Source organism: Hyla sarda, chromosome 4 (assembly GCF_029499605.1).
Source record: "Hyla sarda isolate aHylSar1 chromosome 4, aHylSar1.hap1, whole genome shotgun sequence".
NCBI classification, from domain to species: Eukaryota; Metazoa; Chordata; class Amphibia; order Anura; family Hylidae; genus Hyla; species Hyla sarda.
In genome coordinates, this window is record NC_079192.1 from 310,725,875 (window position 1) to 310,747,546 (window position 21,672).

At 48.5% G+C, this 21,672-nt stretch overlaps 1 long non-coding RNA gene across 1 annotated transcript; it reads left to right on the forward strand.

Annotated features, from left to right (window-relative positions):
• The first annotated feature begins 6,515 nt into the window (after positions 1-6,515).
• Positions 6,516-6,913, forward strand: LOC130369505 (uncharacterized). Its single transcript, XR_008892794.1, has 2 exons — positions 6,516-6,564; positions 6,658-6,913. It is a non-coding gene; the product is annotated as an uncharacterized LOC130369505 (long non-coding RNA).
• The last annotated feature ends 14,759 nt before the right edge of the window (positions 6,914-21,672 follow it).

Genomic DNA, 21,672 nt, shown 5'->3' on the forward strand with positions numbered 1-21,672 from the left:
CTGGTGCATTTTTTTGATAGGAGGTTGTACTAAAGTGTTTAGCACCAAACTCAATTTACTTTTCGAGTTGAAAAGCAACTTTGGTCACATATCTTTGGTGCCCTTATAAGGGGTGGCATTTCCTGTGTAGAGTAGGTGTGGAGGAGGAGAGGAGTAAAGCAGTTCATTCAGTTCAGAGTGGTGTGGAGTTCAGAGTACAGAGTGGAGTTCCGAGCAAGTTCAGAGGAGGTGAAGCTCCGGAGTAGCAGAGAGAATCCGCAGAGGAGTGAGAGCAAAGATGAGAGGGAGATAAGAAAAGCATGAAGTAACCCCAACTAATAGCAAGCCTTTACTTCAGCCTTGATCAGAGAATTCCTAAAGGACAATTCATTATCTTCCGGCGAAAACCACAAATCTACTGACCCTTCAGTAAGTGACTTTAATCTCAAGCCTAATATAGCGCAGACCTACAAATACTAGTCCGGCCATAAAAGCCAAGCATATATGTAATATCAAGTGCAGGCACTGCAAGCTGTGTGGTCCTCTAAAGACTGTCTGTTAAACCTTTTGGGAGACTTTGGTTGAGCGCTGTGGAGATTGTACCACCTATCTTCAAGTTATTAAAGCCTCCGTTAAACTGCAACCTAGTGTGGAGTCAATTCTTTCCTTACTAGCCTGTGGGGAGACGGAGTTCCCCGGACCTGTATAACCCAGGGAAATATCAAGACTACAGTGGCGTCACGTGACATTAAGGGTTAATACCATCCGACCCTGGGTTCATAACCCCCCCAAGAACCAAGTAGCTAATCCTAGCGTAGCGGTGGCTGCGGACCTCACCTGTGGCCACCACAGTAAAGTAGCAGAGTACTCCTTTAACAAATTTAGTTTTGAGTCTAGGAGCCAGGATAAAAAGGCTTTTAAAAAAAAAAAAATTAAACAACTAGCGCAATTTTTCAGTTTTTGAGAGGTGGTTGTTTAACCGGTTGTCGTCTAACGACGAGCCGGCTCGTCCTGAGATGGCAACTAGAGATGAGCGAACTTTTCTAAAATTCGATTCGGTCGATTCACCAAATTTTCCGATAAAGTTTGTTTCGTTCTGAATTTTTTTGTGGCGAATCTATAGGGGTATAGAACACTTTGCTGTGTTCTAAAATGTATATGGAGTGTGCTGGGGTAGTGAAATAACACTGTTATTCAGAATAACATGCAGATTACCGGCATCGCTTTTAGAATCACTGCCGCACAGCAGCACAATTACAGAGCCTGGAGGTGGCATCAGTGTCATGAGACCATATAGTGACTGAATGAAACAGTGTGGAGTTGTTGGCAGCATGAGGACACCATATAGTGGCTGAATGGCACAGCGTGGAGGTGTTGGCAGCATGAGGAGACCATATAGTGGCTGAATGACACAGTGTGGAGGTGTTGGCAGCATGAGGAGACCATATAGTGGATGAATAGCACAGCGTGGAGGTGTTGGCAGCATGAGGAGACCATATAGTGGATAAATGGCACAGGCCGGAGTTGCCAGCAGCATGAGTAGGCACTAGGCCTTCACAATCCCTAAGATTAAAAGATGAATTAAGAAATTTAAACCAAAGATTTTGGATAGCGGGTACTACCTACCTGAATGACACAGCCTGGAGTTCTTCAGATGATTCTGTGGCCAAATTATATGCTAAACTATATATATATATACCTGCCCTGAGTGTTTTCCTAAGATTCTGCCTCCAGTTTCACAACTACAACTCCCAGCATGCCCTCACAGTCAATAGCTGTCAGGGCATGCTGAGAGTTGTGGTTGTGAAACAATTGTAGGCACCATGTTAGGAAAACACAGGAGTGCAGCATAGATGAGGTAAGGGCCGAAGTCGGCTTCCTGCTCGGCCTCAGTGAGCAGGATTGGAGACAGCAATATAACACTTTAGAAGGTAGGAAAAACACTTTAAAAGGGGGTGGGGGTCTATTTAAAAAAAGGGGGGTCTATATAAAAAATATATAGATGACGGGAGCTACTCTCTAACACACACATCTCTGCGCCCCCACCACCACCTAACAGGTAACCTCCTGTTATTATTAAGAGACTGTGCCTCCATGTATTAAATGATGTTTCTCTGTGCTGGCGCCTGTGAGAACATAAGATTGTTCTGCTAAGTCCTTATGCAGAACCTTGTACTAATACAGAACCATGAGCTACAGGGATGTGGATCCAGGGCCGTTTGAAGGAATTTGGGGGCCCCAAGCAAAATGGACATGGAGGCCCCCCCCCTTGATGTTCACGCACATCACTCTCTAGGGCCGGCGTCAGGACATAGTAATGCCAGCCCTTGAATTCTGGGAGCGCAACGTGAGCGAACGTCGATACGACGCACATTAGGTGCAGCAGAGTTCCCCCCACATTAGGTGCAGCAGAGTTCCCCCCACATTAGGTGCAGCAGAGTTCCCCCCACATTAGGTGAAGCAGAGTTCCCCCCACATTAGGTGAAGCAGAGTTCCCCCCACATTAGGTGCAGCAGAGTTCCCCCCACATTAGGTGCAGCAGAGTTCCCCCCACATTAGGTAGGCAGTGTTCCCCCCCACATTAGGTGCAGCAATGTTCCATTTTTTTGGTGGGGGTCTGACTGCTGAGACCCCCACCGATCACCTCGGTTAAAGTGGTTTTCCAGCTGTTGGAAAGCTAAAACTCCCATTATGTCTGAAAAGCCTCTGGCAATGGGAGTTGTAGTTTTGTAACAGCTGGAGAGACACAGATTGGACACAGTTTTACTCATCATCACTGCAGAACTAACAAGTGACTACAGCTCTGATGGGACAGTCAGGAGAATACACAATGATATCAGTGACCTGAGTGACGTCTTCTGACTTGAGTGACATCTTTTCTGTTATCTTTTCTTCTTCATCTGGTCCAGAGACCAGGTCTTCCTCCAGTTCCATCTTCCCTGCAGAGTCTGACATCCAGACATCATTGGCTCCTTGCCAGATCCTCATCCTCTGCATGAAGACAGTAATCATTATAACCTTGCCAGAAAGTGTACCCTAAATAAAATACTGCCCCACACTGTACCCTGGAGTATAATACTGCGATACACTGTACCCTGAATATAATCCTGCAACACACTGTACCATGAATATAATACTGCCCCACACTGCACCCTGAATATAATGCTGCCACACACTGTACCCTGAATATAATACTGCCACGCACTGTATCCACTGAATACAATACTGCCACACATGCATACACATCATATATATATATATATATATATATATATATATACATATATATACCCCCTCTTATCCTCTGTGTCTTCATCACCCCCATAACCCCCCGCCAAACCTCTCCTCATCATTACTATAACTCCCCCCCACCTCTCATCACCCCATAACACCCCCCATGCACATCTCATCACCCCCATAACACCCCCTGCACCTCTCATCACCCCCATAACACCCCCTGCACCTCTCATCACCCCCATAACACCCCCTGCACCTCTCATCACCCCCATAACACCCCCCTGCACCTCTCATCACCCCCATAACACCCCCCCCTGCACCTCTCATCACTCCCATAACACCCTCCCTGCACCTCTCATCACCCCCATAACACCCCCCTGCACCTCTCATCCCCCCTATAACACCCCCCCATGCATCTCTCATGACCCCCATACCCCCCCCTGCATCTCTCATGACCCCCATACCCACCTGCATCTCTCATGACCCCCATACCCCCCCTGCATCTCTCATGACCCCCATACCCCCCCCTGCATCTCTCATGACCCCCATACCCACCTGCATCTCTCATGACCCCCATACCCCCCTGCATCTCTCATGACCCCCATACCCCCCCTGCATCTCTCATGACCCCCATACCCCCCCTGAATCTCTCATGACCCCCATACCCCCCTGCATCTCTCATGACCCCCATACCCCCCCTGCATCTCTCATGACCCCCATACCCCCCTGCAGCTCTCATGACCCCCATACCCCCCTTGCATCTCTCATGACCCCCATACCCCCCCCTGCATCTCTCATGACCCCCATACCCCCCTTGCATCTCTCATGACCCCCATACCCCCCCTGCATCTCTCATGACCCCCATACCCCGCCAACACACACACACACCTCTCATCACCATTGCAGTCCCCTAACCACCATACAATCCTCCCCCCCCCCCCCCCCCGCGCCAGATTACTTACCCTGCCGGGGATCGTTGCAGCGGTGTGAGTCTTCTTCTGCTGCTCCTGTCACTGCACGGAGGATGCTGGAGGTTCGTGTGGGGACGTAAGCAGGGACAGGTCAGGTGATTGGCGTAGAGGTGCGTGCCTACGCGGGGCACGTGACGTCTCTACTCCAATCAGCCCCTGACCTGTCCGGTGCCGATTTGAATTTTTCCCCTCACGCTTTGTACAAAAAGGTAATTTCATTCAAATGTGCGGGCCCCCCGAAGTGCCCCGTCGCTACAGGACGGGCAAGCACCGGCTCAGCTCGGGGCCCCAAGCAATTGCTTGGTTTACCGGTCCGGTAGCGACGGGCCTGTGTGGATCCACTGGTCCCAGCTACACCTCAGGTGCTTTTCCCCAGCTAGTATCTCAGCTTACACTGTCCTCTGGATTGCAGCAACAATGTCCTGTACAATTTCACTTTACTGGATAATGTTAAGAATCCTCAATATTAATGGACTGTCCAGGAATGTTCCAAGCCATGCTGTCCCTCATCCCCTCCACCCCGTCCCCTATCTCCTCACACACATCTCCCCTTCCACCCACCTCCTCGGTCTCCTCACACAGATCTCCTCACCCCCACCCCTCCCTTACACACACATCTCCACAGCTCACCTCCTCCTTCCCCCGTCCCCTATCTCCTCACACACATCTCCCCTTCCACCCCCCCTCCTCGGTCTCCTCACACAGATCTCCTCACCCCCACCCCTCCCTTACACCCATCTCCACAGCTCACCTCCTCCTTCCCCGTCCTCGCTCTCTTCACTCCGCAGCCAGTTCTCTCCCTCCGCGGTGCTGAGAAGTCATGAGGAGGCCATAGTCAGTGTCAGAAATGTAATAGCAGGGTCGGAGGCAGGAAGACGTCAGGGTCTTGGAGAAGGCGTGCGTGCCCAGCAGCCCCCAGCCTCTACGGCCCTGCAGTCATTTTTAAAGGGCCCGCACCCGGCATAGGAGATGTGCTGGCAGCGACAGACTCCCCTTCCTCAGGCCTGGGCCCTCGGGCAGCACCCGAGTGCCAGACATGCTGCACCACATAAAGCCCCATACACCTCACACCTTTACACCCTGTGGCACACCACAAGGGCATCTTGGGAGAAATGAAATGAGGGGGCAGCTTTTTTTTTTCTTTTTTTTTTTTTGGGCTAAAAAAAAACCTCAAACTAAAATTGCGTCTGTTCCTAGGCTTAGACTGGGATTAAAGGAAAACTGTTACCCATTCAGTCACACAAAACCCGATACACAGAGTTATAGTGCAGGTGAACATGAGACCGATGCGAGCTCTTTGACCGATATGCGTACCTGTAGTCCGGCGCGGTGTCCCTCTGAAGGCCCGCTTCTTCCTGCACTGAATTGAATGCTGGAGGCGGCCCGCCGGCTGGACTTGAATATTCATGGGCGCTGGCCATGTGAGCGCTCAGTAGGCACAAGCGCTCACGTGACCAGCACCCACACCATAACCAAGTGTTTCGGGTTTAGTGTGGGTGAACGGGTGACTGTTTTTCTTCAAACACAGCTTATGTGTGGCCTTTTTCAAAGCCCACATAGCTTCATCTTTCCCCCCCCCCCCTTCCAACAGATGTCTGTCCAGCTGTTGCAAAACCACAACTCCCAGTATACCCTGACACTGACAGCCTAAAGCTGTCAGGGCATGCTGGGAGTTGTAGTTTTGCAACTGCTGGACAGCCACAGGGGGTCACTGATGCAGTATGTCAATCTCGGCCTATGCTGCCTGATCTTGAACTGGCAGCAGGAGCCACAACCACTTTAAATCAGTAAGCAGCCGGGACGTCTGACGAATAATATCCTTCCACTCCATATCACAACGTCAGATGTCCCAGCCAGCGCTGCCCATTGGGAGAGATTTATCAAAACCAGTCCAGAGGTGAAGTTGCTGAGTTGTCCATAACAACCAATCAGATTGCTTATTTAATTTTTTGGAGGCCCTTTCAAAAATGAAAGAAGCGATCTGATTGGTTGCTATGGGCAACTTTTTCTCTGGACAGGTCTTGATGAATCTCCCCCATTGAGCCTGCCAGAGCCGCAGTGATCTGTGTAAGAAACCTATGGGCCCAGACTGTTAGGGTCACCAAATGATATTACAAATACTGAGTGTCTGGTTAGGAGAAACAAATATAATGTACCCACAGGGAGTCAGCCATTTTAATAAAAATTGCCAAAAATCCCTGAGATAAGTCATGCAGAATATGTTAAAAAGGTTTTTGGATTTTCAGCCAATCAGAAAGCAGCACTACTCAAATAGAACTCCCGTGAGGTCACACATGTGATGTCATGACCTTTGTCATCAGTGAGGGGCCTAAACTGTAGGAACCTAGGAATACACATTCATACCCGCCTGTGACTGGTAAGTATCACATCTTTTTGGTCTTTAGTGCAGTTCCATGTGCATTTCTATAATAAACATGTAACTAATCTCTCTTTTCTTTTCCTATCTTAGATGCACACCTTCCAGGCTGTGGGGCAGCACATACACGGACACATTGGCCCAAATTCTAGAGGTAACCTCCTTTAGTATGCCCAGAGGAAGGGCAGTACAGTAGCCATGGATTCCCTACAGGTTTCCTCCCCTCTGGAGGTTTTTCCTGTCCTGAGTTAGTTACTGTCCGCTCTTTGTGAGTGATGGAGGTTACATAAAATCCCTACACAAACATTTTGGTAAATAATAAATAAAGTTCCCCTTTGTTTAAACTGTTCTTTGACTTGTTCGACTCATTTATTTAATTTCTGTGTGTGAAAAATAGTGTTAGCAAAATGTGGATGACAGAAGTGTCCAAAACTGCTGCCCGGTCTGTATCATGTGATGAGGTGAGAGGCGGCTGATGCTGGGGGGTACAGTTGTCCAGGCAACCGAAGGGCACCCAGCAAGTTCTGATGTCTTATGCCCAGAAATGGTTGGCTACTCACTGTGTCAGAAGATTCTCATCCTATATATGAAGACAATCAGGGATCAAAACCTGTGGAGAGGAAAAGTTGACCAGTTGCCCATAGCAACCAATCAGATCACTTCTTCTATTTTTCAGAGGTCTTGTTAAGAATTAAAGAAGCAATCTGATTGGTTGCTATGGGCAACTTTTACCCCTGCACGGGTTTTGATAAATCTCCCCAATAATTATTACAACCATGTCACACACTTAGGGTTGCCACTTGACTGGTATTTTCCCAGCACAGCTGGTATTTTAGACACCCTGCCAGTATTTTTAATATAAAAATACCAGCAATTCAATGGCTGGTATTTATCTAAGCCCCCTGGGCTGTGACATGTAGAGATGGAGAGGCGAGAGCTAACCCCGCCCCTTCCCTCTGCCAGCTGAGCTCTGATTGGTGAAGATTTCTCCCTCACACACAGGAGCTCAGCACACTCAGCACAAAGGGAGAAGATTAACCCCTTAAAGACCACGCCGCACCGGACAAGGACCGGGCCGGGCTGACTGATGATATTTATCTGCAGGCATCCCGTGCCAATGCCCAGGGGGGTCCTGAGACCCCCCCCCCCCCATGTCGGCGATCATTCACACCAGCGATTTGCAGCAATTCCGGGTCATACGGGTCTCCGCTAACCCAGTGACCCGAAAAATAAGGGGGATCGGGGGTGTCCAAGACACCCCCAGTCCCCCTGAAAGGATAGGAGTTAGGTGGCAGGGGTGCCACCTCTCCTATCCCTGCTATTGGTCGACCAATAGCAGATCGTGGGCCGGGGGGTTAACATTCGGTCGCTCCCCCAAACCCCCCCCCGCTCTGCCCAACCACTGTTGTCCGGCCAGAGCAGGGGAACCGTTGGTGACTGGCGCCGGAGGTCACTTACCTTCGGCGGCAATGCCCAGCAGCGATCCTCGGTTGCGGCGATGACATGCGGCAGGCTCCATGGATCCTACGGAAGCCGGTGAGTAGTTGCCTAGCAACATCTGGAGGGCTACAGTTCGAGACCACTATACAGTTGTCTCTAAACTGTAGCCCTCCAGATGTTGCAAAACTACAACTCCCAGCATGCCCAGACAGCTGTTTGCTGTTTGGGCATGCTGGGATTTGTAGTTTTGCAACAGCTTGAGGGCTACAGTTTGGAGATCACTGTGCAGTTGTCTCTAAACTGTTGCCTTCTAGATCTTGCAAAACTACAACTCTCAGCATGCCCACACAGCAGGTTGCTGTCTGGGCATGCTGGGATTTGTAGTTTTGCAACATCTGGAGGGCCACAGTTTGGAGATTACTGTGCAGTGGTCTCCAAACTGTAGCCCTCAAGCTGTTGCAAAACTACAAATCCCAGCATGCCCAAACAGCAAAAAGCTGTCTGGGCATGCTGGGAGTTGTAGTTTTGCAACATCTGGAGGGCTACAGTTTAGAGACAACTGTATAGTGGTCTCAAACTGTTGCCCTCCAGATGTTGAAAAACTGCAAATCCCAGCATGCCCAAACAGCAAACAGCTGTCTCGGCATGCTGGGAGTTGTAGTTGCATACCTCCAGCTGTTGCATAACTACATCTCCCAGCATGCCCTTCGTCGATCAGTACATGCTGGGAGTTGTAGTTTTGCAACAGCTGGAAGCAAATTGGTTAGAAAATACTGAGTTAGGTAACAGAACCTAACTGAAGGCTTTCCAACCAGTGTGCCTCCAGCTGTTGCAAAAGTACAACTCCCAGCATGCACAGTCTGTCAGTGCATGCTGGGAGTTGTAGTTTTGCAACAGCTAGAGGTTTGCCCCCCCCCCATATGAATGTACAGGGTACATTCACACGGACGGGTTTACAGTGAGTTTCCTGCTTCAAGTTTGAGCAGAGGCAAATTTTCCGTCGCAGCGCAAACTGCTAGCTGGAAATTCCCTATAAACCCCGCCAGTGCGAATGTACCCTAAAAACACTGCACTACACTACACTAACACATAATAAAGGGTAAAACACTACATATACACCCCTTACACTGTCCCCACCAATAAAAATGAAAAACGCATCGTAAGGCAGTGTTTCCAAAATGGAGCCTCCAGCTGTTGCAAAACAACAACTCCCAGCATTTCTGGACTGACTGTCCAGGCATGCTGGGAGTTTAGCAACAGCTGGAGGCACCCTGTTTGGGAATCACTGGCGTAGAATACCCCTATGTCCACCCCTATGCAATCCCTAATTTACTCCTTAAATGCTCATGGCGCTCTCTCACTTTGGAGCCCTGTCGTATTTCAAGGAAATAGTTTAGGGCCACATGGGTATTTCCGTACTCGGGAGAAATAGCTTTTTCTCCTTTTACCCCTTATGAAAAGGAAAAGTTGGGGTCTACACCAGCCTGTTAGTGTAAAAAAATTAAAAAATTTACATTAACATGCTGGTGTTGCCTCATACTTTTATTTTTACAAGCATTAAAAGGAAAAAAAAGACCACCAAAATTTGTAACACAATTTCTCCTGAGTATGGAAATACCCCATATGTGGGCGTAAAATGCTCTGCGGACGCACAACAAGGCTCAGGAGTGAGAGAGCGCCATGTACATTTGAGGCCTAAATTGGTGATATGCACAGGGGTGGCTGATTTTACAGTGGTTCTGACATAAACGCAAAAAAATAAATACCCACATGTGAACCCATTTTGGAAACTACACCCCTCACGGAATGTAACAAGGGGTATATGGAGCCTTAACACCCCACAGGTGTTTTGAAGAGCCAGAGATACACTAGCACTGTAAATAACCCTGCTGCATGTGCAAAGGGAGCCAGGGCGCTGTGCAGGGTCCCCTCGAGATCAGACACTTATCCCCTGTCCTGTGGAAAGGGGATAAGGAGTAAAGTAGCGGAGTACTCCTTTAACAAATTTTGTTTTGAATCTAGGCGCCAGAATAAAAAGGCTGTTTTTTTATTTATTTTTTAATCAACCAGCGCAATGTTTCAGTTTTTGAGAGGTGGTTGTTTAACCGGTTGTCGTCTAAGGACGAGCCGGCACGTCCTGAGATGGCAACCGTTGCATGGCGCGGGCTCCCGACTCGACCCCATGTCATACCGGCCAGCCCCCAGCTGATTCCTGTAGCTGGGGACCGGCGTTAATGGCCGACATGTGGCGATTGCCGCAGCCGGCTATTAACCCTTTAAATCGCAGCTGTCAAAGTTGACAGCGGCGTCTAAAGGGACATTTAAATCATCCCTGGTGGTCCAGCGGGGTGGATCGCCCCCTTGCAGCGCTATCGCAGGGGGGGTACGGTGTCCATTTTAGGACAGCATCAGCCGTCAAGCTGTACCTCGCTCATCCTTCAGCCAAAACTGCGTCCCACCTCCTCCCTCCTCTGTCAGGCGTCATTCAAAACCTTTGTCATCCTTAAGTCTGTCATACCTCAGATGAAAATGAAAGTGCTGAGTCAGCAGAGCTACGGCAGACCTGCTAGCACAGACAGTTTGTGATTGGCTGCCAGCAAAGATACTGTGATTGGTTGATGGGAGCGTAGGTGTGTCCAGTCCTGCTCCACTGTTTAGACACACTTCTTTACAAACCCTAATCCTCTAATGTACCCAGCTTTTCCCGATTCCTGCAAAACATACCTGCGCTCTCAGCTTTTCCCCTATTCCTGCAAAACCTACAGTTATGTAGTCAGCTGTAGGTTTATCGGGAATTGTTAAAAGCTGAGTAGATAACTGTAGGTTTTTCAGGAATCTGGAAAAGCTGAGTACATAACTGTAGGTTTTGCAGGAATCAGGAAAAGCTGAGTACATAACTGTAGGTTTTGCAGGAATCAGGAAAAGCTGAGTATATAACTGTAGGTTTTGCAGGAATCAGGAAAAGCAGAGTACATAGCTGTAGGTTTTTCAGGAATCGGGAAAAGCTATGTACTCAGCTTTTCCCGATTCCTGCAAAACCTACAGTTATGTACTCAGCTTTTCCCGTTTCCTGAAAAACCTACAGCTGAGTACATAACTGTAGGTTATGCAGGAATCGGGAAAAGCTGAGTACATAACTGTAGGTTTGGCAGGAATAGGGGAAAAGCTGAGAGTGTAGGATTGTTTTGCAGGAATCGGGAAAAGCTGGGTACATGAGAGGATTAGGGTTTGTAAAGAAGTGTGTCTAAACAGTGGAGCGGGACTGCACACTTCACAGTTTTCGATGAAGGATGAGGGAGTTTCAGCTGAAAACTGATAGTGATTTGTCTGAGGGAGGAGTCGGGATGCAGTTTTGGCTGAAGGATGAGCGAGGTACGGCTGACGGATGACGCTGTCCTAAAATGGACACTGTAGGGGGGGCAATCAAATGCTGAGGTAGGTGGAAGGGAACAACGTGTTGTCCATTGTAGCAGGTGGGAGTAAAAACTTCCCCTGTAAGGCCCTACTCTCGCCCTATTAATTCCCTTCCTGGCTATCATCACTCACTTTAAAAATAAACTCAGTGGCAATGGCAGTGTTTGTAGGGGGAAATAGGGAGAGGTTCCTGTGTGGGGCCGCCCTTTTTAGGTCGAGTAACACTTGCCAAGGGAATTAACCCCTTAAGGACGCAGGACGTAAATGTATGTCCTGGTGCGGTGGTACTTAACGCACCAGGACGTACATTTACGTCCTGTGCATAACCGCGAGCATCGGAGCGATGCTCGTGTCATGCGCGGCTGATCCCGGCTGCTGATCGCAGCCAGGGACCCGCCGGCAATGGCCGACGCCCACGATCTCGCAGCATCCGCCATTAACCCCTCAGGTGCCGGGATCAATACAGATCCCGGCATCTGCGGCAGTGCGCGATTTGAATGAACGCCGCACGGAGGTCCTCTCTCCTTCCTCCGTCCGGCTCCCGGCGTCTCCTGCTCTGGTCTGAGATCGAGCAGACCAGAGCAGAAGATCACCGATAACACTGATCTGTTCTATGTCCTATACATAGAACAGATCAGTATTAGCAATCATGGTATTGCTATGAATAGTCCCCTATGGGGACTATTCAAGTGTAAAAAAAAAATGTAAAAAAATGTAAAAGTAAAAGTAAAAAAAAAGTGAAAAATCCCCTCCCCCAATAAAAAAGTAAAAGTTTTTCCCCCGTTTTTTCCTATTTTACCCCCAAAAAGCTTAAAAAATTAATTTTATAGACATATTTGGTATCACCGGGTGCGTAAATGTCCGAACTATTAAAATAAAATGATCCCGTACGGTGAACGGCGTGAACAAAAAAAAAAAAAGTCCGAAATTGCTACTTTTTTAATACATTTTATTAAAAAATAAAATTATAAAAAATTTATTAAAAGTTTTTTATATGCAAATGTGGTATCAAAAAAAAGTACAGATCATGGCGCAAAAAATGAGCCCCATACCACCGCTTATACGGAAAAATAAAAAAGTTAGAGTTCATCAAAATAAAGGGATTATAAACGTACAAATTTGGTTAAAAAGTTTGTGATTTTTTTTTAAGCACAACAATAATATAAAAGTACATAATAATGGGTATCATTTTAATCGTATTGACCCTCAGAATAAAGAACACATGTCATATTTACCATAAATTGTACGGCGTGAAAACGAAACCTTCCAAAATTTGCAAAATTGCGTTTTTCTTTTTAATTTCCCCACAAAAATAGTGTTTTTTGGTTGGGCCATACATTTTATAATATAATGAGTTATGTCATTACAAAGGACAACTGGTCGCGCAAAAAACAAGCCCTCATACTAGTCTGTGGATGAAAATATAAAAGAGTTATGATTTTTAGAAGGCGAGGAGGAAAAAATGAAAACGTAAAAATTAAATTGTTTGAGTCCTAAAGGCCAAAATGGGCTTGGTCCTTAACCTCCTGAGCGGTAATCCCGAGCATGACTCGGGGTTAATTTTCCCTGCCAGGATCGGTAACCCGAGTCACGCTCGGGGTAGAATTACAGAGTTCCCGGCCGGGCTGCACGATATATCGCAAAAGCAATGCGATATAGTGATGCGGCCCCCGGGAAAACATGCGATTATCTGCTCGGGTCGGCTCCCGTTGCGGGGGCCGGCCAGAGCAGGTAAAGAAAAATACTAAAAGTCAGTGTTTCCCTACCAGGGGGCCTCCAGCTGTTGCAAAACTACAACTCTCAGCATGCCCGAACAGCCAAAGGCTGTCCGGGCATGCTGGGAGTAGTAGTTTCACAACAGCTGGAGGCCCCCTGTTAGAAAAACACTGAGCTAAGTGTAAAAGAAAGAAATAGTAAAATAAAAAAACCTTTTGCTCACCTAGTCCCGGTCCCTGCAGATGCCGTTCCCCTCCGTGCAGCCCGGGGTGTCCTCTCTTCACTATTCATCTTCTAGGACCTTTCACTTTTCAGCCAATCACAGGCCGCAGTGGTGTAAAGCCTGTGATTGGCTGAAGGGGAAAGGGCTTGTTCTGCAGCAAATACACTAGGTTTGAAATCTGCCGGCAAACCTAGTGTATTTGCTGCAGGACAAGGTGACAAGGGGGGGGGGGGGGGGGGGGGGATGAATGTGACAAAGGGGGGTATGTGACAGGAGGGGGGGATGTGACAAGGGGGGGGGGGGGGGAATGTGACAGGGGGGGAATGTGACAAGGGGGGGAATGTGACAAAGGGGAAGAATGTTACAAGGAGGGGGGAGAATGTGACAAGGAGGGGGGAGAATGTGACAAGGAGGGGGGAGAATGTTTCGGGGGATGTGACAAGGGAGAGGGGGAATGTGACAAGGGAGGGGGAATGTGACGGGGGAGATGTGAAATGGACGAAGGGAGATGTGAAATTCAGTTAAAAAAATTGTACCGCTTTTGGTACAAATTTCCAGACAGAATCATACCGCCAGGGAGGTTAAGGGGTTAATATTGCGAGAGTAAGTTTTTACCCCCACCTGTTACAATGGACCATACATTGTTCCCTTCCACCTTTTAGAGGTCTTTGCATCACCTCAATACTTGGTGGTGTAAGTGGTACATGGTATTTTTTGCACACCTTTCCTTTTGTTTGATTTAAAAAAAAATGTGGGTAGATATATTTTCTGGGTACATATATTTTATCCTAAGAATATTATTAAAAGTTAAGTTTTATGTAATGCATATCCTAAATATCTACTTGTTGTCTGATGTGGAGGAAGGTCCATAGCGGGGGAGCAGCACTTTAAATATGTTTAGCACTATCCATATGTGTGAAGTGTTGGTGTGGCACCATGGTCAATCTACTCTGCATTGGTAGGTGGAAATTCTGGCTGATCCATGCCTGAATAATCTTCACAAAGGTCAGTCTCTCCACATTTTTCATGGACAAATGGGTTCTCCTTGGGGTTACTATTGCCCCGCCACACTTAACAACCGCTCTCATGGTACTCTAATGGCCGGGCAGGACAGCTTTTCCAGTGAAAACTCTGCTAGTTGCAGCCACAAATCAAGTTTGGCTGCCCAGAAGTCCAGCGGATCTTCAAGGTGTGTTGACATGGTCATGTCAAGGTATGCCACCACCTGCTGGTTCAGGTCCTGCTCCAGGTCTACCTGCTGCTGATGAGTTACTTCACTATGCGGGTGAAGAAAGGTACTCCTCAGCGACTGTAGACTCAGGCTGCTGCTAATGGAGCTGGTACTGCTCCTGCCACCCCACCCCTCCCCAGCAGCCATGGCAGTGGAAGGTGAGCGCAGAGGACCCCCTGAGTCAGACCTGCGAGAGGATGGACGATGGCGCAGAAAGGCATCGGACAACTGACTACATAGGATGTCTCTGTAGTAGGTCAGTTTGTTCTCCCTTTCAGTGGGTGTAAAAAAGGCCCCCATTTTGTGCCTGTAGCGAGGGTCCAATAAGGTGGAGAGCCAGAAGTCCTCCTGCTGCCGAATGGATACAATTTGGCAGTCACTATGCAAGTAAGTGAGCCTCCATCTCCACTGCATACTGCCACGATGTGTCCGGGTCCCCTGTCTCGTCCTCATAACCCTTTAGCTCCTCTGGCTGCTCCTGCTCCTCCTCTCCTGTGAGATTACTAGAAAAACTGCCCATTTGGCGAAACCTAAACTGTACTCCACTGTGACCCTCCCCTTCCTCCTCCTTCTCCAGTTGAACCCCCACAGGGCTCATGTGGCCGTGAGATGTGGCAGGCGAATTTTAAAACCCACAGGGACTCTTTCTGGCCACAATAGTGATTTAAAAGTTGTTTCAAGGGGACTAACACCTGGACTGTGGCGTGCCGGAGTGGGATCCATGGCAAAACTCCCATGGAAAATTACATAGTTGATGCAGAGTCTGGTTTTAATCCATAAAGGGCATAAATCACCTATTATTCCTAAATGGTTTGGAATAAAATGCTTTAGCCCCCTTTAGGGAGCACATAGAGCCGCCCTTAAGGCATCACATAGTTAGATTCCCCCCTTGAGGCAGCACATAGTGGGATTTGAACCCAAGGCCCCAGCGCTGCAAGGCCACCATGCTACCCTTAACATACATCTAATATCCACGGTTGCTAAAATGGACTGAGATGACAGCTGAGAGTACCAGGAAAATTAGGCATGTACACATGCCTGAAAAATTTGGCATTGTTGCAGCCGCTTCTGTAGCAGCAGCCAGAAAAATTGCAGCACCATAACAAGTGCAGCAGCAGAGGCCAGAAAAATTAGGCATGTACAAATGGATGAAAAATTGGGTATTGCCGCAGCTGTAGCAGCGGCCATAAAAATTGCAGCACCATAACAAGTGCAGCAGCAGAGTCCTGAAAAATTAGGCATGTACACCTGGCTGGAAAATTTGGTATTGTTGCAGCCGCTGAATTTCTGTTTGTTTCGCAAGGCAGAAAGTGCCCTAAAACATTGCGGCTTGAACCCTAGTTGGTGGCGGATAAGTCACGCAAGTCATCCGGCATTCAGAGTTCAAATACAGCAGCATGTGGACCATTTTTAGCCCAAGGCAGCTCATCTGATCAGGCCTTGTTCAGTCAAATGTATCGCCCAGTGTCAGTCCCTTCGGGATCCATCCCTCATTCATCTTAAGAAAGGTGAGGTAATCCAGACTTTTTTGACCAAGGCGACTCCTCTTCTCAGTGACAATACCTCCTGCTGCACTGAAGGTCCTTTCTGACAGGACACTTTAAGCGGGACAGGCCAGAAGTTCGAGCACAAATTGGGATAGCTCAGGCCACAGGTCAAGCCGGCACACCCAGTAGTCAAGGGGTTCATCGCTCCTCAGAGTATCGATATCTGCGGTTAAGGCCAGGTAGTCTGCTACCTGTCGGTCAAGTCGTTCTCTGATGGTGGACCCCGAAGGGCTGTGGCGATGCATAGGACTTAAAAAGCTCTGCATGTCCTCCATCAAAAACATGTCTGTACAGCATTCTGTCCTTGCCGGCGTGTTCGTGGGAGGAGGAGGATTACTTTCACCTCTTCCCCTGTTGTGCTGTGATATGACCCTTATACGCTGTGTACAGCATACTTCTTAATTTATTTTGGACCTGCTGAATCCTTTCCGCCTTGCTGTGATACGGTAACATGTCAGGCACTTTATGTTTATACCGGGGGTCTAGTAGCGTGGACACCCAGTACAGGTCGTTCTCCTTCATCCTTTTTATACGAGGGTCCCTCAACAGGCACGACAGCATGAAAGACCCCATTTGCACAAGGACGGATGCCAAGCTACTCATGTCCCGTTCCTCGTCCTCAGTGATGTCAGGGAAGGTATAATCTTCTTCCCCCCAGCCACGTACAACACCACGGGAACCAGATAGGTGACAAGGAGCACCCTGGGATGTCTGCTGTGGTTGGTCTTCCTCCTCTTCTTCAAAGCCACATTCCTCCTCTGACTCCTCTTCCTCACAATCCTCTTCCAGCATTGCCGCAGGTCCAGCAAGCGATGCTAATAAGGCTGTTTCTGATGGGGATGGTGTCCACAAATCTTCCTCTTCACGCTCATCTACTGCCTGATCCAGCACTCTTCGCAGGGCACGCTCCAGGAAGAAAACAAACGGTATGATGTTGCTGATGGTGCCTTCGGTGCGACTGACCAGGTTTGTCACCTCCTCAAAAGGAGGCATGAGCCTACAGGCATTGCGCATGAGCCTAGTAAGCTTTTTCTTGTTGGAGCAGGCGGTCGAACATTAGGAGTGTTGAATTCCAACGTGTCGGGCTGTCGCAAATCAAGCGCCTCACTGGCATGGTTTTTTGTCGCTGGATATCTGACAAGTGCGCCATGGCCGTGTAGGAATGCCTGAAATGGCCACACACCTTCCTGGACTGCTTCAGGACATCCTGTAAGCCTGGGTACTTGAGCACAAAGCGTTGTACAATCAGATTACACACATGTGCCATGCACGGCACATGTGTCAACTTGCCCAACCTCAATGCTGCCAACAAATTTGTTCCGTTGTCACAAACCACCTTGCCAATCTCCAGTTATTGCGGAGTCAGCCACTGGTCCACCTGTGCGTTCAGGGCCGACAGGAGCGCTGGTGCGGTGTGACTCTCCGCTTTGAGGCTAGTCAACCCCAAGATGGCATGACACTGCCGTATCCGGGATGTGGAATAGCACCTGGGGAGCTGGGTGGGTGCCGGTGATGTGGAGCAAGACACAGCAGTGGAAGAGGACACGGCCAAGGATGTTATGGAAGAAGATGGAGTAGGAGGAGTAGAGGAGGTGGCAGCAGGCCTGCCTGCAAGTCGTGGCGGTGTGACCAACTCCTTTGCAGAGCCACGCATTCCATGCTTGGCAGCCATCACCAGGTTTACCCAATGCAGACCAGGTATCAGTGGTCAGATGGACCCTTGCCCCTACACTGTGTGCCAGACATGCCATAATTTCCTTTTGCACAATGGAGTAAAGGTTGGGGATTGCCTTTTGTGCAAAAAAAATTTTGGCCGGGTACCTTCCACTGCGGTGTCCCAATGGCTACAAATTTTTTAAAGGCCTCTGACTCCACCAGCTTGTATGGTAAAAGCTGGGGGGCTAGCAGTTCCGACAAGCCAGCTGTCAGACGTCGGGCTAGGGGGTGACTTTGAGACATTGTCTTCTTGCGTTCAAACATCTCCTTGACAGACACCTGACTGTGGGCAGATGAGCAGGAACTGCTCAAGGCGAGAGACGGAGAAGCGGATGGTTGAGAGGGGGCAAGAAGGGCAGCAGTGGTTGACCTGGCTGAAGATGCTGGACCAGGAGGAGGATGGCGGCTTTGACTTTGTGTGCTGCCTGTACTGACGTGTTGATCCCATAGGCGTTTGTGATGTGACATCATGTGCCTTCGCAAAGCAGTTGTGCCTAGGTGGGTGTTGGACTTCCCACGACTCCGTTTCTTCTGACACAGGTTGCAAATAGCCTCGCTGTTGTCAGAGCCAGACACACACAAAAAATGCCACACTGCTGAGCTCTGCGATGACGGCATTCTGGGGGTGGCAATAGCATGCGTTGATTGGCCTCCCATCTGGATGACCCCGGATGCCGATGCATGCTGTCTGACTGTGCCACTAGCTCCTTGCGACGACCTTCCCCTGCTTCCAACTCGTCTCCTCCTCCTCTCTGTCTCCCCAACTGAACTTTCCCCCTCTTCTTCTCTTCTAGCGGGCACCCACGTGGCATCCACGGACACAACGTCATCATCAACACCTTCACCGCTATCTGACACCTCAAGAAAGGAAGCAGCAGCGGGTACAACATCATCACACCGTACGTCCATGTGTGTAATGCTGCCTGACTGAGATATATCCCTGTTAACTACATCCTCTGGCAATAATGGTTGCGCATCACTCATGTCTTCAAACTGATGTGTAAATAACTCCTCTGACGGATCAAGTAAAGCTGCGGCGGTGCTAGTGTTGGTGGTGGCGCCAGGCGGTCAAGTAGTAGCATGAGAGGTGCCCAAAGCTAAGCTAGAGGAGGAGAAGGATGGTGCGTCAAGGTTCCGAGCGGAAGCTGTAGTAGATTGGGTGTCTTGTGATAGCCAGTCAACTAAGTCCTCAGAACTTTGGGGGTTCATGGTACGTGGCCTCTGAACACTGGCCATTCTAGGGCCAAAGGGAATCCCAGCACCACGACAGCCCCTGCGGGGTGGCCTTCCTCTGCCTGTCATTTTTTTGGTTAAATTTGCACAACTGTCACACTTAATGTGATTTGCACTAGGGTGACACAATTTGCCCTGCAGGCAAAAAGAATGGCAACTGTGACGTGAACTGACAGTGACGACTGATTTTATTTAACAGCCAAAAAAGGTATTTTTTTTGTTTAATTTGCACAACTATCACTCCTAATGGGATTTGCACTAGGGTGACACAATTTGCCCTGCAGGCAAAAAAAAACTGGCAACTGTGATGTGAACTGACAGTGACGACTGATTTTATTTAACAGCCAAAAAAGGTATTTTTTTTATTTGCACAACTGTCACACCTAATGTGATTTGCACTAGGGTGACACAATTTGCCCTGCAGGCAAAAAAAACGTCAACTGTGACGTGAACTGACAGTGATGACTGATTTTATTTAACAGCCAAAAAAGGTATTTTTTTTTATTTGCACAACTGTCACACCTAATGTGATTTGCACTAGTGTGACAATGAGCAAAAAAGCTTGCCAGCGGAGTTCCCCTTTCAAGCAGTGGTCCCCAAATAGGGTGTCTCCAGCTGTTGTAAAACACACGGACTGATATCTTTCAGCCCTTTGAATACTGTAGTAGTTAGTTGTTTTAAAGAAAAAAAGCTTGCCAGCGGAGTTCCCCTTTTATGCAGTGGTCCCCAACCAGGGTGCCTCCAGCTGTTGCAAAACACACGGACTGATATATTTCAGCCCTATAAATACTGTAGTAGTTAGTTGCTTGAATGAACTTAAGTTTTATACTGGAGTACCCCTTTTAACCAGCGGTTCCCTCCCAACCAGGGTGCCTCCAGCTGTTGCAACTTGCAAGACACACGGACTGATATCTTTCAGCCCTTTGAATACTGTAGTAGTTAGTTGCTTGAAGGAACTTAAGTTTGATTCTGGAGTACCCCTTTTAATCAGCAGTTCCCTCCCAACCAGGACTGATATCTTTCAGCCCTAAATAGGGCTTTTTTGGGTGCTGTCCTTAAAGCAGATGTTACACTAGTGCTTTAGAAGTAAACTAGACCCTGAATACACCACCTAGCAGCAACCTAGCTATCGCTTTCCCTATACAGCAGGAGCAGCTTCTCTGACCCTCCACTTCCTAAGCCTGCAGCATGCTGAATGAGGCTAAAATGGCGTCCGTGCAAGAGGTAGGAGGGTCTGGAAGGGAGGGACTGCTGCTGATTGGCTGTAATGTGTCTGCTGACTCTGACTCACATGGTCAAAGTTTACTGCAATGGTAAAGTATGGGGGGCGGATCGAACTTCACATATGTTCGCCCAGCGATGCGAACGTGAACATGCTAAATTCGCCGGGAACTGTTCGCTGGCGAACAATTTATGACATCTCTAGTAGGCACCACATCTCCAGTGTCCCGATCAGCCATTTGTTTCCAACACATGTTGTAGTAGATGAAGCAGTGGAATTACGTTGTTCATCCCATAATCCTGGCAACTAACTAATAATGTGGCTTCCTCAAAGGGCCTGAGCAAACGGCAGGTGTCACGTATGAGCTGCCACTGGTTGACATTGAAGTTACACAGTGGAGTCCCCCTATCCACTTGGATCATCAAAAAATCAGTGATGGCTTTTCTCTGTTCGTATAGTCCAGGGGTCCTCAAACTTTTTAAACGGGGGGCTAGTTCACGGTCCCTCAGACCGTTGGAGGGCCGGACTATAGATAACAAAACATGAACAAATTTCTATGCACACTTATATATACTATTAGTGGACTACCACTTTAAGTACACAGCACAGTTCCCCCCACATTAGGTTGGCAGTATAGATCTCCCCACATTAGGTTGTAGTTCCCCCACATTAGGGTTGGCAATACAGTTCCCCCACATTAGGGTTGGCAGTACAATTCCCCCACATTAGGTGCAGTACAATTCCCCCACATTAGGTGCAGTACAATTCCCCCACATTAGGCTGGCAGCATAGTTCCCCCACATTAGGTGCAGTACAATTCCCCCACATTAGGTGCAGTATAGTCCCCCACATTAGGTAGTAGTTCCCCTACATTAGGTTGCAGCCCCCCCCCCCCAATTAGGTGCAGTATAGTTCACCCACATTAGGTTGTAGTTCCCCCACATTAGGTGCAATATAGTCCCCCACATTAGGCTGGCAGTATAGTTCCCCCACATTAGGTGCAATATAGTCCCCCACATTAGGCTGGCAGTATAGTTCCCCCACATTAGGTGCAATATAGTCCCCCACATTAGGCTGGCAGTATAGTTCCCCCACATTAGGTGCAATATAGTCCCCCACATTAGGCTGGCAGTATAGTTCCCCCACATTAGGTGCAATATAGTCCCCCACATTAGATGCAGTATAGTCCCCCAAATTACGTTGGCAGTATAGTTCCCCCACATTAGGTGCAATATAGTCCCCCACATTAGACTGGCAGTATAGTTCCCCCACATTAGGTGCAATATAGTCCCCCACATTAGGCTGGCAGTATAGTTCCCCCACATTAGGTGCAGTATAGTCCCCCAAATTACGTTGGCAGTATAGT